The sequence below is a fragment of the Sceloporus undulatus genome, chromosome 1 (assembly GCF_019175285.1).
Source record: "Sceloporus undulatus isolate JIND9_A2432 ecotype Alabama chromosome 1, SceUnd_v1.1, whole genome shotgun sequence".
Taxonomy (NCBI): Eukaryota; Metazoa; Chordata; class Lepidosauria; order Squamata; family Phrynosomatidae; genus Sceloporus; species Sceloporus undulatus.
Window position 1 is genome coordinate 28,915,146 of NC_056522.1, and position 14,047 is coordinate 28,929,192.

Here is a 14,047-nt window from a genome sequence, read left to right on the forward strand (position 1 = left end):
CCGCCTTCGGACTTTGCCATCTAGGGCTCCAGCAAGCGAGCCAGGACTGCGGGGGGATTAGGAACACCTGGGGAAGGCGGGGAGAGGGGCGTGCCGGTGGCAGCAGCGTGCTCAAAAGCCAGCCTGTCTGGTCTCCTCCCCCGTCCCGCCTCCGTCAGCCTCCCAAAGGACTGTTGCTGCTGCTGCTGGAGCTGCTGTGTGTTTGCCGGGCAGCTCCCTGGGCTTGGCTGAAGACCTGCGCACCAGCTCAGGGAAGCCGCCTTCAGACTTTGCCATCTAGGGCTCCAGCAAGCGAGCCAGGACCGCGGGGGGATTAGGAACACCTGGGGAAGGCGGGGAGAGGAGCGCGCCGGTGGCAGCGGCGTGCTCCAAAGCCAGCCTGTCTGGTCTCCTCCCACGTCCTGCCTCCTTCCGCCTCCCAAAGGTCTGTTGCTGCTGCTGCTGGAGCTGCTGTGTGTTTGCCAGGCGGCTCCCTGGGCTTGGCTGAAGACCTGCCAACTGCGCACCAGCTCAGAGAAGCCGCCTTCGGACTTTGCCATCTAGGGCTCCAGCAAGCGAGCCAGGACTGCAGGGGGATTAGGAACACCTGGGGAAGGCGGGGAGAGGGGCGCGCCAGTGGCAACGGCGTGCTCAAAAGCCAGCCTGTCTGGTCTCCTCCCCCGTCCCGCCTCCATCCGCCTCCCAAAGGACTGTTGCTGCTGCTGCTGGAACTGCTGTGTGTTTGCCGGGCGGCTCCCTGGGCTTGGCTGAAGACCTGCGCAACTGCGCACCAGCTCAGGGAAGCCGCCTTCGGACTTTGCCATCTAGGGCTCCAGCAAGCGAGCCAGGACTGTGGGGGGATTAGGAACACCTGGGGAAGGCGGGGAGAGGGGCACGCTGGTGGCAGCGGCGTGCTCAAAAGCCAGCCTGTCTGGTCTCCTGCCCCGTCCCGCCTCTGTCCACCTCCCAAAGGACTGTTGCTGCTGCTGCTGGAGCCGCTGTGTGTTTGCCGGGCGGCTCCCTGGGCTTGGCTGAAGACCTGCGCAACTGAGCACCACCTCAGGGAAGCCGCCATCGGACTTTGCCATCTTCACAGTTGCACATCTGTGCATTTGCACAGTCCCGGTGGGGAGGGAGGGAGGTATGAGAGGTGTGTTCCTTGCTAGCGTTGCAGCAGTGGAGAGCTGTTGTGTAACTCTTCCACTGCTGTCTTGTACGGTAAAGGAGGGAGAAGGTTATGGATAAGGGGCATGTTATGGCTGGGGGTGAGGTGATGGTAGGTACGAGCGGGGCTTCTATCGGAGTAGTGTGGGGCAGGGGGGAGGTATGGCGGTAGGAAAGTGGAGAAGCGTTACAGGGGAAGACGAAATCGATTTGTAATATCTATCTCGCCTTCCTTCCACCTTCCTAACCAAAAAGGCCTGAGGGTCAATCCAACCGTACCACAAACCCTGTCTCTGCTCCTGTGCAATGCCAGGTCTGTGAAGAACAAGTCCCACATTATACATGATCTGTTGGAGGATAAGAACTGTGACCTGGCTTGCATTACTGAGACCTGGCTTGAGCCTGAAGGTGAAGCTGTGTGGGCACAGGCCCTCCCTACCGGGTTCTCAGTTAAGGACCAGTCCAGGTTAGGTGGGCGGGGGGGGGAGAGTTGCCTTGATTTATAAGAACACCCTTCCTCTAACCAGGAACCATGTCCAACAAACCTCTTTTATCGAGTGTATTTACCTGACCCTAAAGGCCAGAGACAGTCTGGGGATTCTGTTGGTCTACCGGCCACCCTGTGCGCTAACAGATTCCCTGGCCGAGCTGACACAGCTGGTCTCGGAGCTGGTGTTGGAATCCCCCAGGCTTCTTGTCCTGGGGGACCTCAACATCCCCTTCGTGGCCAGCCATAATCCATCTGGTGCGGCTAGGGAGTTCATGGATTCCATGACTGCCATGGGCCTGTCTCAACTGGTCATAGGGCCGACGCATCCTGCGGGTAATACACTCGATATGGTCTTTTGTACGGATATGGAAAGTCCGTGGGCAGAAGTAACCAATATTTCGCCCTGTCATGGACGGACCATTTCCTGGTGGAGGCAAAAATCAAGGCATCTACCCAGATCCCTCCCGGGGGGTGGCGGACCTATTAGAATGGTCCACCCTCGAAGGCTGATGGAACCCAAAAGGTTCCAAGAAGCCCTAGAGGGGTATATGGTTGGATGTGACGGCGATTCTGTTGATGCCCTGACTACCATCTGGGACACTGATCTCTCCAGGGCTATACACAGTATCGCTCCCAAGCGTCCTCTCAGGCCTGCTTCCAAAAAAACAGCCCTGGTATACTTAAGAATTCCGGGCAAGGAAGCAGGTCCTGCGACGACTAGAGCGCAAATGGCGGAGACATCAGGACTTAGCCGACAAGGCACTCCTAGCCTCTCTTTTAGACGACTATGGAGTGGCGATAGACGCAGCAAAGAATTCGTTCTATGCTGCGCGTATCGCGTCCACGGAGTCACGTCCAGCAGAGCTGTTCAGAGTAATGAGGGAGCTTACACAGCTTCCCTCCTCTCTGAACCCTATTTTGGAACCATCCAAGGCCTGCTGTGACCAAATTAACAACTTCTTTGCGGATAAAACCTCTCGGATAAGGGCTGATCTCAATGCCATTATTGGGTCAGAATCCGGAGTAAAGGCCTCCAGAGCTTCCGTGGACTCTATTGTAATGGATCATTTTGAGTCTGTAAGTACCGAGGATGTGGACAAGATCCTTAGAAGCGTTAGGAAGACAACCTGCTTTCTCGATCCCTGTCCCTCATGGCTGGCGGCTCAGGGGTGTGTGGGTGTAACCACCTTGTTACACCAAATTATTAATACATCACTCAGGGATGGGCAATTTCCAACCAGCTTGAAATTGGCCGTATTGAAACTGCTGATCAAAAAGCCCTCCCTTGACCCCCTGATGCATAGTAATTATTGGCCCGTTTCGCTATTGCCATTTTTGGGAAAGGTGATCGAGAGAGCGGTTGCACGCCAGCTTCAGTCGATCTTGGATGATACTGATTATCTAGACCCATTTCAAACTGGGTTCCGGGCGGGCTATGGAGTAGAGACTGCCATGGTCGCCTTGGTCGATGATCTCCATCTGGGCATGGACAGGGGTAGCGTGTCCCTGTTAGTGCTCTTGGACATCTCAGCGGCTTTCGATACCATCGACCATGGTATCCTTCTGGAACGCCTGAGAGAGTTAGGAATTGGGGGCACTGCGCTCCAGTGGTTCCGTTCCTACCTCTCGGGCAGGTTCCAGATGGTGCATCTGGAAGACTTGTGCTCCGATAAGAGGGCACTTACATCTGGTGTCCCTCAAGGAGCCATTCTGTCTCCCATGCTATTTAACATTTACATGAAACCACTGGGAGAGATCATCCGGAGACACGGGGCGCGCTGTTATCAGTACGCTGATGACACTCAAATATATTTCTCTGTGTCTCCGACTGATGCAGTGACCAGGGATGGCATCTCTCCTCTTGATGCGTGTTTGGACTCGGTAATGGGCTGGATGAGGGAAAACAGACTCAGGCTGAATCCAGAGAAAACGGAAGTACTTGTGATAGGTTCCCCAGGTCCAGGTTTAGAGATTTGTCCACCTGTCCTAGACGGGGTCACGCTTCCCTGAAGGACTCTGTTCGCAGTCTGGGGGTGCTCCTGGACTCGTCGCTTCACCTTACATCTCAGGTGGATGTGACGGTCAGGAGTACCTGTTATCAGCTTCGGTTGATACGCCAGCTGCGACCCTACCCGGGCCGGGGGGACCTTGAAACAGTGGTACATGCTCTGGTAACCTCTCATTTGGATTTCTGCAATGTGCTTTACATGGGGCAACCCTTGTACCAAACCCGGAAGCTTCAACTGGTCCAGAATATGGCAGCAAGGCTGGTCACTGTATCTTCCAGGGCCAGCCACATAACACCGGTACTTAAAGATCTACGCTGGCTGCCTATTCGCTTCCAGGCACAATACAAGGTGTTGGTTATCACCTATAAAGCCCTAAATGGCTTGGGCCCAGGGTACTTAGAGGACCGCCTCTCTCCATATAATCCACCCCGCACTCTCAGATCGGGTGATAAACATCTCCTAAGAGTTCCAGATGCTTGACGAGCCATCACTACTCAAAGGGCCTTTTCCACCTCGGCCCCTAAGCTCTGGAACTCGATCCCTGACGAGCTCCACTCGACCCCCTCCCTAGCCCAATTTAAAAAAGGGTTGAAAACATATCTTTTCAAACAGGCATACCCCCAATAGCCCTGTTGTGATCCCTCTCCCTCTCACCGTTGTTATAATCGCTGCTAGCCTGGAATTGTTATTGTTGTTGTTGTTGTTGTTTTATATAATGTAATTGTAGATTTTTGATAATGTTTTTATTGTAATTTGTATGCTGTTGGATTGCAAAATCCACCACTGTAACCCGCCTTGATCTCTGGAAAGGCGGGCTAGAAATAAAGCTTTTATTATTTATTATTTTATTAATGGAACTGACTGGTAATTTGCAAGCACTGAAAGAATGACTCATTGGAAAGTGAAGTGTCAAAAGACAGGGAACCTGTACTTTTAGGATCCCTTCAGTTACAGTATCAGTGGCAAGTTTCAAGTTAAAAGCTTCAGAGTCTTTGAACTATGGTCCAAAAAATATCCCTTCTTGCTATGTGGGTAGGGATTTGCTTTTCAGAGTGAAAGGCCTGAATTCAATCCCCAATTCCTCTCCATTTTTTTCTCTTAAATTTTGGGTTTGCTCTTCCTTATGGAGGTCACATTGAAATTTCTCAGTAGAGGAAATGAAAACCACATCTCCTGCTTCCCATTGTCTGCTTTACCACATTGAACTACTTGCCAGCTGAAGTGAATTTTTTTTATCTTTTTAGTTTATTCCCTCTGCTTTACACTTACTCCCCACTTATAAACAAAAACACGTAGTATATAGTCATATGCATGTGATCTATATGGAATAATTAGCATTGCTGAAAAACTCAACTTTTCTTCTGTGGGGCCTGTCACCAGGCTTGATGCACAGCTGCCTAATTACTAGGTTCAGCAGATAATTGGAATGGCAAGGTTGCCTTCCTGCCCTCATCTGACAAAAGGATTGTTTTGTGGCTATTGTTGGCTTGTTGTTGGGAACTCAGAAGAACACTCTCCAGCCTCAAGGCAGCCCCAGGTGCTTTATCCTATAAGCATCTCACCTACTCACAGCACCTTCATCAACTTCTTCAGCCTTGCCACTTGTCCCTACAAACAGCAAGAAAACCAGAATTGGTATTTCAGTGCTTATTTAGCAGTGATGTAGACTTAAGTCAATTGATTCGGACTCAAGTCACTTCAATGATGCAACTGGGACTCAACTTGGCAATAAATGATGTACTGACTCGACTCGAGATTTTTATATTTTTAGCGACTGACTTGCTGGTCTTACTTCATTCAGAAACAATAAACACGTTATGCAATGAGCTTGAGGAAAGGGTTACTCGGCAGCCTGCCCCTGCTGCACATTGGAGGAGCTTTCTAAAGCAAAGCTTTAGGAGGATTCTTTCACCTCAATCCTATTGCAAACCAAAGCTTTAGAATGATCCTTTCACCTCAAGCCCATTGCCTAACAAGTTTGGTGTTCCCATCTGAGAATTTTTCCCCTAACTTTTTGAGAATCTTCTTGATTCTCACTATTGAAATCTACCCCCCCCCCACACACACACACACTACCACCACTACTTCCTTTTTTCTGTTAAAGGTGGCTTCAAGACTTGAGACTCGACTTGTGACTTGACTTGAAAGTACCTTGCAAAGAGTTCAGGCTCGACTTGAGACAAGGAGTAAAAGCATCACTGCTATTTGGCTGTCAGGGTGCTATGTTTCCAGAGATCTCAAGAGTATCTATCCCAAATCTGACTATGAAGATGTAAGCCTCTCAGTTTTCTCTGAAACCCTGCTCAGTTAAGGGGTTCCTTATCAATTTCTAACTCCCATTAGCATAGTGGTGGTTGATGGCTTCCATGTCAACAGAGTGGTGAAACCACTCCAGGTTTTGTTTGATTTTAAAGGAGAAATTCGAATCTAGAGGCTGTTTGGGAGATGAATTCCAGAACCTCCGCTAGCTCTATTAAAGTTCAGACTAAGACATGAAACAGATTTACCACCTCACTGACACGGATGCCAACAGTTACCACTAACTGGTGGCCATTTTAACAGAAATATAAAATTGTTATGCCCATCTCTTACAGCAGTAGAATCAAGTCAAATATCTAGCGATTGAAAGCTTTGCAACTTAAATTTGAGCAGAACACAGGAGACAATAGATTGACCTAGTATGCAAAGGGATCTTGTAGCATCTTTGAAACTAACTGAAAGAGCTTGGAAGTATGAGCTTTCATCAACTTGAGCCCCCAACTTATGCTACCAACGTTTTGTGTTCCTGCTACCAAATTTTTTCTTTGTCTCAAAGATGTTACAAGATCCCTTTGCATACTGATTTTCCAGATTAAAACAGTACTGTATGTCTTTGAATTCTTGACCTAGTATGATATACAAATAAACTGTATGAAGAGTAATTAACCTTCTATGTCAGTTTCAGTGACTTCCTAGTGGCATTTATACATCTAGATTTTTTCTAATGCTCTGATATATATATACTGTTTAGCTATTTTAGAAACAAGAACAAAAAGCAAAAGGTGACAAACCTATCCAAGAATGACTGAGAATACTTTGAAAAGGTTGAGAGACAGTCTTCTCTATTTGCATGATGCCCTCTAAGTGAACTTCAAGGATCACTAACTTACCTTATACAGCCATTCTAAATGAATGTGCCCCAGGGACCAATATAACAAGCACATGATCCAGAAAAGTAAATGAGAATGGTCACTAAGGAAACAGAGAAGCAGGAGGAAAAAAGAAAGGAGGAAAAGAAGCTGATTCATAAAGCTATAGCCTACATTCTTAAATAATTCCAACTGTAAAAAATGAGTAAATAATTAAGATTCAGCTGAGAAGTATTTCAATTGTATAGGATGGATATACAAATACACTTGAATGCTGGATTTTTTTTTCCTGCTTTCCAGAATCCACAGTAAAGTATTTAATACCTCACTGTGTATTCAGTGAAAACTACTTCTAACTTTTATTTTAAAAAATAGCATTATGCTTTAACTCATCTTTTGACATTCATTTGAAATCAGTAACAAAATAAATTCAGTTTCCAAATATTATCATCTTTATAAGTAGTTAAATACAGTACACAAAAAGGCCACTCAGTATAAATGCATTGGATCAGGTTGCAATACATATTATCCAACCTGTTAAAATGTTTACCATCTCTACGATTATTGAATAAGAACTGTAGAAGCCAATAAAGCCACTTAAGGGCATATATATGCTAGTAAAACATGTAGGATTGGAATGCTGCTTAAATCTTTAACAGCCCATTCCTCTGCAAAGCTGGGCACACCTAACCTCATTGAAATCAATGGTGCACCTACACAAGATTAGACTTAATGTTTCCATGAACATTTTGCTTCTAAATATTTGCACCTCTCTGCAACAGTGTCGTGACTGATATATGTTTTAGGAATTCAATCCCAATAAAGTGGGATAACAGTAGATATATTGCAGGTAAACTCTCTTCTTTAAAACAAATGTTATTTTTAAAGGGAAATCTACAAAGAAACAGTTAACATTTTTACTTGTGAATATATGAATGATAGCTTAGAGAAATGAAAAATTTAATCCTGGCCCATCAGCTCATTAAAAATATTGCTGCAATAGAGGTAGTAGGGAAATATTCTGTGCCTACTGTATATACTCAGGTATACACCGATCTCATAAGTCAAGGGCCAGTTTGGGGGCCACAATGATAGATTTTGATATGACCCATGGATAAGTAAAGAAGCTTGTTTACAATGAATGGTAAATGACGCCAAAGATGCTTGGCATCAAAATTCTGGCAGGCATAACTGTTTGTACTCACCATAAAGGCTGGATGGATGAGGAGGAAACTATGGTAAATGGAGGATGTGAGATGTAGTGGGGAAGTGATCTGGTATGGGCAGGGATAATAAAATGCACACCTGTCAAAAGTGGTTGTAATGGCAAGATTTAAGGTACAGTATTAATTCCAATCAAAAAAGGAACCATCCCCTTAGTGGTGAAAGGCAAGAGTTTAGTCTGTTCTGGGAGAACGTACCAAAAGGACTGACACGCAGATCCCTCCGCCAACTTTCTCTCAGTACTCCTTTGAAGGGAAATGTCAAAAAGCTGCTGCCATTGCTGCAATTTTCCCACCCAGGTATCCAAAAAGGCCAGAAGTGGTGTCATTACAGAGAGAGTAGAAGGGGTCACTGCTTCATTTAGGTCAGGGGTAGGCAACCTTTTTGAGCCGGGGGCCAGGTTGCTGTCCCTCAGACAACTGGGGGGCCGAAGCAAAAAAATAAATAAATAAATAGTTTTTTTTAAAAAAATTAAATAAATAAATAAACCGGGACAAATTTTTCAAATGGAGGACACTTTTCCTAAGAAATGGAGGACACGTGAAAAAAAATTGCTGATTTTAAAAAAAATGTTAAGATAAATGCATGTTTCTGAGGCTTCTATAGACAATTCCCCACCATGCCCATCGCGCGAGAGGCCAAAGGCCCCAGCGACAAACGGCGGCAGGACCAGGCTGGGGCCGGTCCCAAGGCCTCACCCGGCCGCAGGTTGCCTACCCCTGGTTTAGGTTCTCCCAGGACAGGCTAACCTATCAACTTTCACTACTCTACTCAGAGAAGGGGATGGTTCCTTTTTTAAAAAGAATCAAGGTACAGTACTTACACTGATCGGCCCCAGTTTTGTTTTGTTTTTGTTTTTTTGGGGGGGGCGATTTTTTCACTGAAATTTCATTTACATGAGTATATACAGTAATTCACTGGGACAAAGATCTGAGTGTAGCTTCAATATGAGTGACAATACATTAATAATACATTGATAAGTGTGGAGGATACATTGAACCAGAGTGATCCTCCCCCAAAACTATAGGACAATATGGTAGCCAAAAAAAAACTTTAACACCACAATAACCAAACATCAGTTTTAACCCCCATGCACTGAGGGGTGGGAATCATGTGGCCCCTTTGAAGTTGGTCAAGTGCCAGCTGCCTCAACTACCAAAGCCAATGGTCTGAAATACTGGGATTTGCAGTTCAATAGCATCTGGAAGGCAATATGATGCCCACCCTGGATTAAGATTTTTTTAAAAAATCTTAAATAAAATGTACCATGTGAGCTGTGAAGCATTTTCTGACTCCGTGAGAATTCTGGTGTATTAGTGGTAAGCAAATACCCCATGCCCAAAGGAATATTTGTGCATGCAGAATAAACTGTGTTCCACCCAAACACCCAGAAACAATAAAAATGATGTAATGAAAGTGAAATTAAATCAGATAAAATATTACTAATGCTTCTAGTAAGTTTTTTGTGTGTGTGTGTGTGTGTGTGTGTGAGGATAAAGTAAAGTAACTCATATTTGCACAGGATTTGATGTCGCAGGTATCTCAGTGTATGGGGAAGTATCCAGGGAAATGTCCAGTGTTCCATCTGGTCAATTTTCAGTTCCAGTGACCTGATGGTGTCTTGTCTAACTGTCTTGAATGAGTCTGCCCCATTACATCTAAGTCTGACCCTTGTCCATCTTGACTGGTAAGATCCAGAAAAGGTTGACCCACTGGATAGCTCCAGGGTGAAATTATGCATCACCTGGCTATTTAACTGTGCAATGCCAAAGTCTCTCCCACAGATTTCCCCAACCTGAGTTGCTGGCACACTGCAGAACTAATGCAGTTTGACACCACCTTAACTATCATGGCTCCATTCTATGGAATTTATAGTTTGTTGAGGCACCAGAGCTCTCTGACACAGAAGGCTAAATATCACACAAAACTACAAATCTAAGAAATCATAGCATTGAGCCATGGGTAGTTAAAGTGATGTCAAACTGCATTAATCCTGCACTGTACATATGGACTTGGTGCCCTCCAGACTTATGTCCACATTATTTAATATCTGTATGAAGCCAATGGTAAAGAATTTGATGTTCGATGTCAATGGTATGCTGATGACATACAGCTCTATTTGTCATCAAAGTCATCTGGGGTTGTGCAGGTACTGGACCAGTGCCTAGATGCTGTAATGGTCTGGATGAGTACCAGTAAACTGAACCTGAATCCCATAAAGTTGGGGACTCTGAACTAGTGATTTTTATGTCTGGAAACTGAAATAGCAACCTGCCCTGGATGATGTACAGGAGCAGATGAGTAGTTTAAGACTATTTCCCAGAACCAGCTCTGCAACTGGAGGCCCAGGGAGATTCTACTCTTTAGTGTTTCTGGGACCAACTTCAGCTAGCCCATCAGCTAAAGTCTTTCCTGGGTAGGAATAACCCAGCCACTAAATGAGGTTAATGAATTCCCAATTAGAATATTGCAATGTGTTATACATGGGGTTGTAATTAAACAATATCTTCATCTGGGCTGGAAGCAGCATCTGATGGCTCAACCAGAAAAGAGGAGACTGGAATCCTTGGCTCTGCTCTTCCCCGTGCATATTATGTGGTGAGTAATGTGACGATGATCGTCTGGCCTGCCCCACAGATTTCTTCATGCCCTCCAGATGCATCCAACTACAACTTTCATCATTCCTGAATCGTGTTAGTTAGACTAATAGGAATTGTAAATGCAAAATATCTAGAAGACACCAGGTTGGGGATGGATATTATAGACTGGGGTGAGGATGGAGACTCAAGCAAAGGAATGAAATAGATAAGTATGGAAATATGTATGAAGACACGTATTGAGAATGAATAGCATCCAACTGGTGTATATTTGCAAAAGACCATGCAAAAGTACCTTCACTGCTACAAGCTGCACAGGAAAGGAAAAGAAGGCAAGGATGAAAAAATGCTACTATTACTGTCAACTCTGAGGAAAACTATCATAGTTCCTGAAGACCCTGAAACAATCAGTTATAGCACTTGCTATAATACACTTGTACATAGTGCACAAAGCAAAAAGACAAAAGAAATCTAGGTCAGAACAAGTGGTGTCTATATTGACAATTAGCAGACACTCAAGACACATACTGTAAACTTAGAAGATGTTGTGATGCTTGATAAGTATCTTCACTCTTATCAATTCAACAGTCAATCCTTTTACTGACAAGATTTTATATGCTTGGTCTCATAGGAAAATCTATTTCATTATTGTACAATTAAAATAAAGGTTTTATAGACTGATCATATTAATAAAATAGCATTACCAGTTTGTAAATGCTTGCTATTTAATCAAACTTGACAGGTGCTAAAGTGTTCAATCCTGAGCTAGTTACATGTACCTCAGCACTCCTGTCCACATTTGAATACATTTAGTGTGCATTAAAGTGGCAATCCCATAGCATTTCCCAGGAGTAAGTTCTACTCAGTCAGAGCTCATTTTGCAGATATGTATAGGACTGGCACACAACACACACAGGCACAGAGAGAGACGGAGGGGGGGGGATTGCACTGCCATTCCACTTTTGGAGAACTATATACTGTACAAGCAACCAACAGATGTTTGAAAGTCATGCTTTTATACTATTTATTTATACCACGTTTATATTCCTCAAGATACAACAAAATGAAAACCTGAACACATCCCAAGACATTATTTAAAAGTTATTGTTTTTTTAAAAGCCAAAGCTATAGAGGAGCAATACAATTTTTACTGTATGTAGAAAACTCAGTGTGGGTGGAACCAATCTTCTTGTACTTGTTAACTGTCATCATGTTGACTTTGATTTATGACAACCTATGAATAAGAGACCTCTAATTCACTCTGTTATCAACAAACTACCCTTCTTTGAAAGACCTTTTGTAATTGGAGTCCATTATGACCCCCATGTCCACAGATTTTGTATTGGTGGTTTCACTTGTCTGAAAAATATGTTCTCTCTGGGCCTTTCTAGGTTCTCCTAATATGATTCTATGCTATACTTAGGTCAGAAGTTGTTTGTCTCATTGAAAATAATAGGGTTCTCTATTACACACAGTTTCAGGTATTCACAGAGGGTCTTCGAACATAAACCCCAGTGATACAGGGGTCAAACTGTATTGCTACAAAAATGCTTGTCTCGTGTACTCGGAGGTTATCTACACTATTAAAAAATCCCTCTCTCATTTTGAACTGGCGGCAATCTGGCCATATGATGTTTTGATCAATTTGCAGCAGGTACAAGCCTGCAGCCTTTGATCCACTGTGCATCTGGAAAACCCAGAGTCCACCCGGATTTTACAATAAGTGTAGACTTGCCCTCAGTTGTGGGAAATCCTCTAATGAAAACTGCTGTTTATAGACAGGTTCATATGAAAGGTGGTGTTCTTTCAAATGCCTTGTCCTCAAGCCATTTAGAGCTTTACACTAATATCAATACCTTGAATTAAGATAGAAAACAAAAAACTGGACATCAGTGAAAATTATTCAGTACTAGTGCTGTGTTTATAGCTTTGCTCTAAAGTTTGCTTCTACTTGGTTTTCATTTTATTAAAAAGGACAGTGCTTTGCCAATGATTTGTTTGGCAAATATTGTCTCATCAACTGCAGTTTGACCCATGCCCTCATGCCAAATTTTATGAGGGAATCCAGATTTAAAAATTGGTAAGGAACCCTTTTTATGGAAAATATGAGCCAACAATGGGACTGTTACTTTAAATCGGATACTTGACACTGATATTGAGGTTTTTGCGCTTTTCAATCTTACAACAAATGTTTAAACTACCTCAATCAACTAAATAGCCATATCACCAACTGAAACATTTGTTACAATCCAGATTTGGCCATCTACCTTTAAATTCATCTGAGGTCCCTTGATTATTAGAGATATTTAATTAAAGCCAACCAAGTATCTAAATTGTGTGTGTGTGTGTATTATGTACAAATATGACATGAAAGGTTTACAGCAAAAATGGAAAAGAGAATTGGGGTACCCAATTCTGATTTATCAACGACCATCAGTTTTAAAATCCGTAAGTAGTATGGCTAAATATCTCTGACTACGTCTTATGCAGCAGAAATTGTTCTTTTGAGTATATTGGTTGGCACAGCAGCTATTCAAGAAATTGTTGGAGATGCAATACTGCTAATACTTCCTTTAACACAGTGATTCCCAAACTCTGGCCTTCTAGGTTTTGGGACTTTAGGTCCCAGAATCCAAGACCATTAGCCAAGATGGCTGAGGCTTCTGGGAGCTGAAGTCCAAAACATCTGGAAGATCATTGTTTGGGCATCACTGCACACATATCTTTTGGAATTGACCTGTCCTAGCTACTACTTTTTAATCACAGAAGTAAATTTGGTTTTGGAAAGTCCCTTGATAGTCATAAGAAACTACAATTCCCAGTATGCCACAGCATTGAGCCAGGGCAGTTAAAGTGGTGTCGACCTGGATTATTCCTGCAGTGCAGATGCCTCAGGATGATCAAATGTCTTCCTTTTGCAGGATATGTCCTACATGTCAACCTTCTGTCCGGGAGAAATTCCAAACTGTCCTCCACATAGAGCATGACTAAGGGGAACAATAATAATAATAATAATAATAATAATAATAATAATAATAATAATAATGTTGGTGCAATCCACACTGCAGCAATAATTCAGTTTGAGACCACTTTAACTGCCCTGGCTCAGTTCTAGGGAATTCTGGAAACTGTAGTTTTGTGAGACATTTAGCCTTGTCTATCATAGAGCTGGAAACAATAGTTCCCAGGATTCCCTAGCACTGAGCCAGGGCAGCTAAAAGCAATCTCAAACTGGATTATTTCTGCAGTGTGTTTTGGACCAGAGAAAGCTAAATGTCTCAAATTCAACTGCACTTCCCAGGATTCCCTAGCAATGAGCCAGGGCAGCTAAAGTGGTCTCAAACTGGATTGTTGCTGCAGTGTGTTTTGGACTGGAGAAGGCTAAGTGTCTCACAAAACTCCAGTTCCCAGAAATAATCCAGTTTGATTCCTTAGCTTTGCCCTGGCTCAATGCTA

At 43.9% G+C, this 14,047-nt stretch overlaps 1 protein-coding gene across 2 annotated transcripts in view; it reads right to left on the reverse strand.

Moving 5' to 3' along the window:
* The window catches only part of CAMKMT (calmodulin-lysine N-methyltransferase), a 343,394-nt gene that overhangs the window by 327,313 nt on the left and 2,034 nt on the right, over nt 1-14,047 (reverse strand). The window lies entirely within an intron of this gene.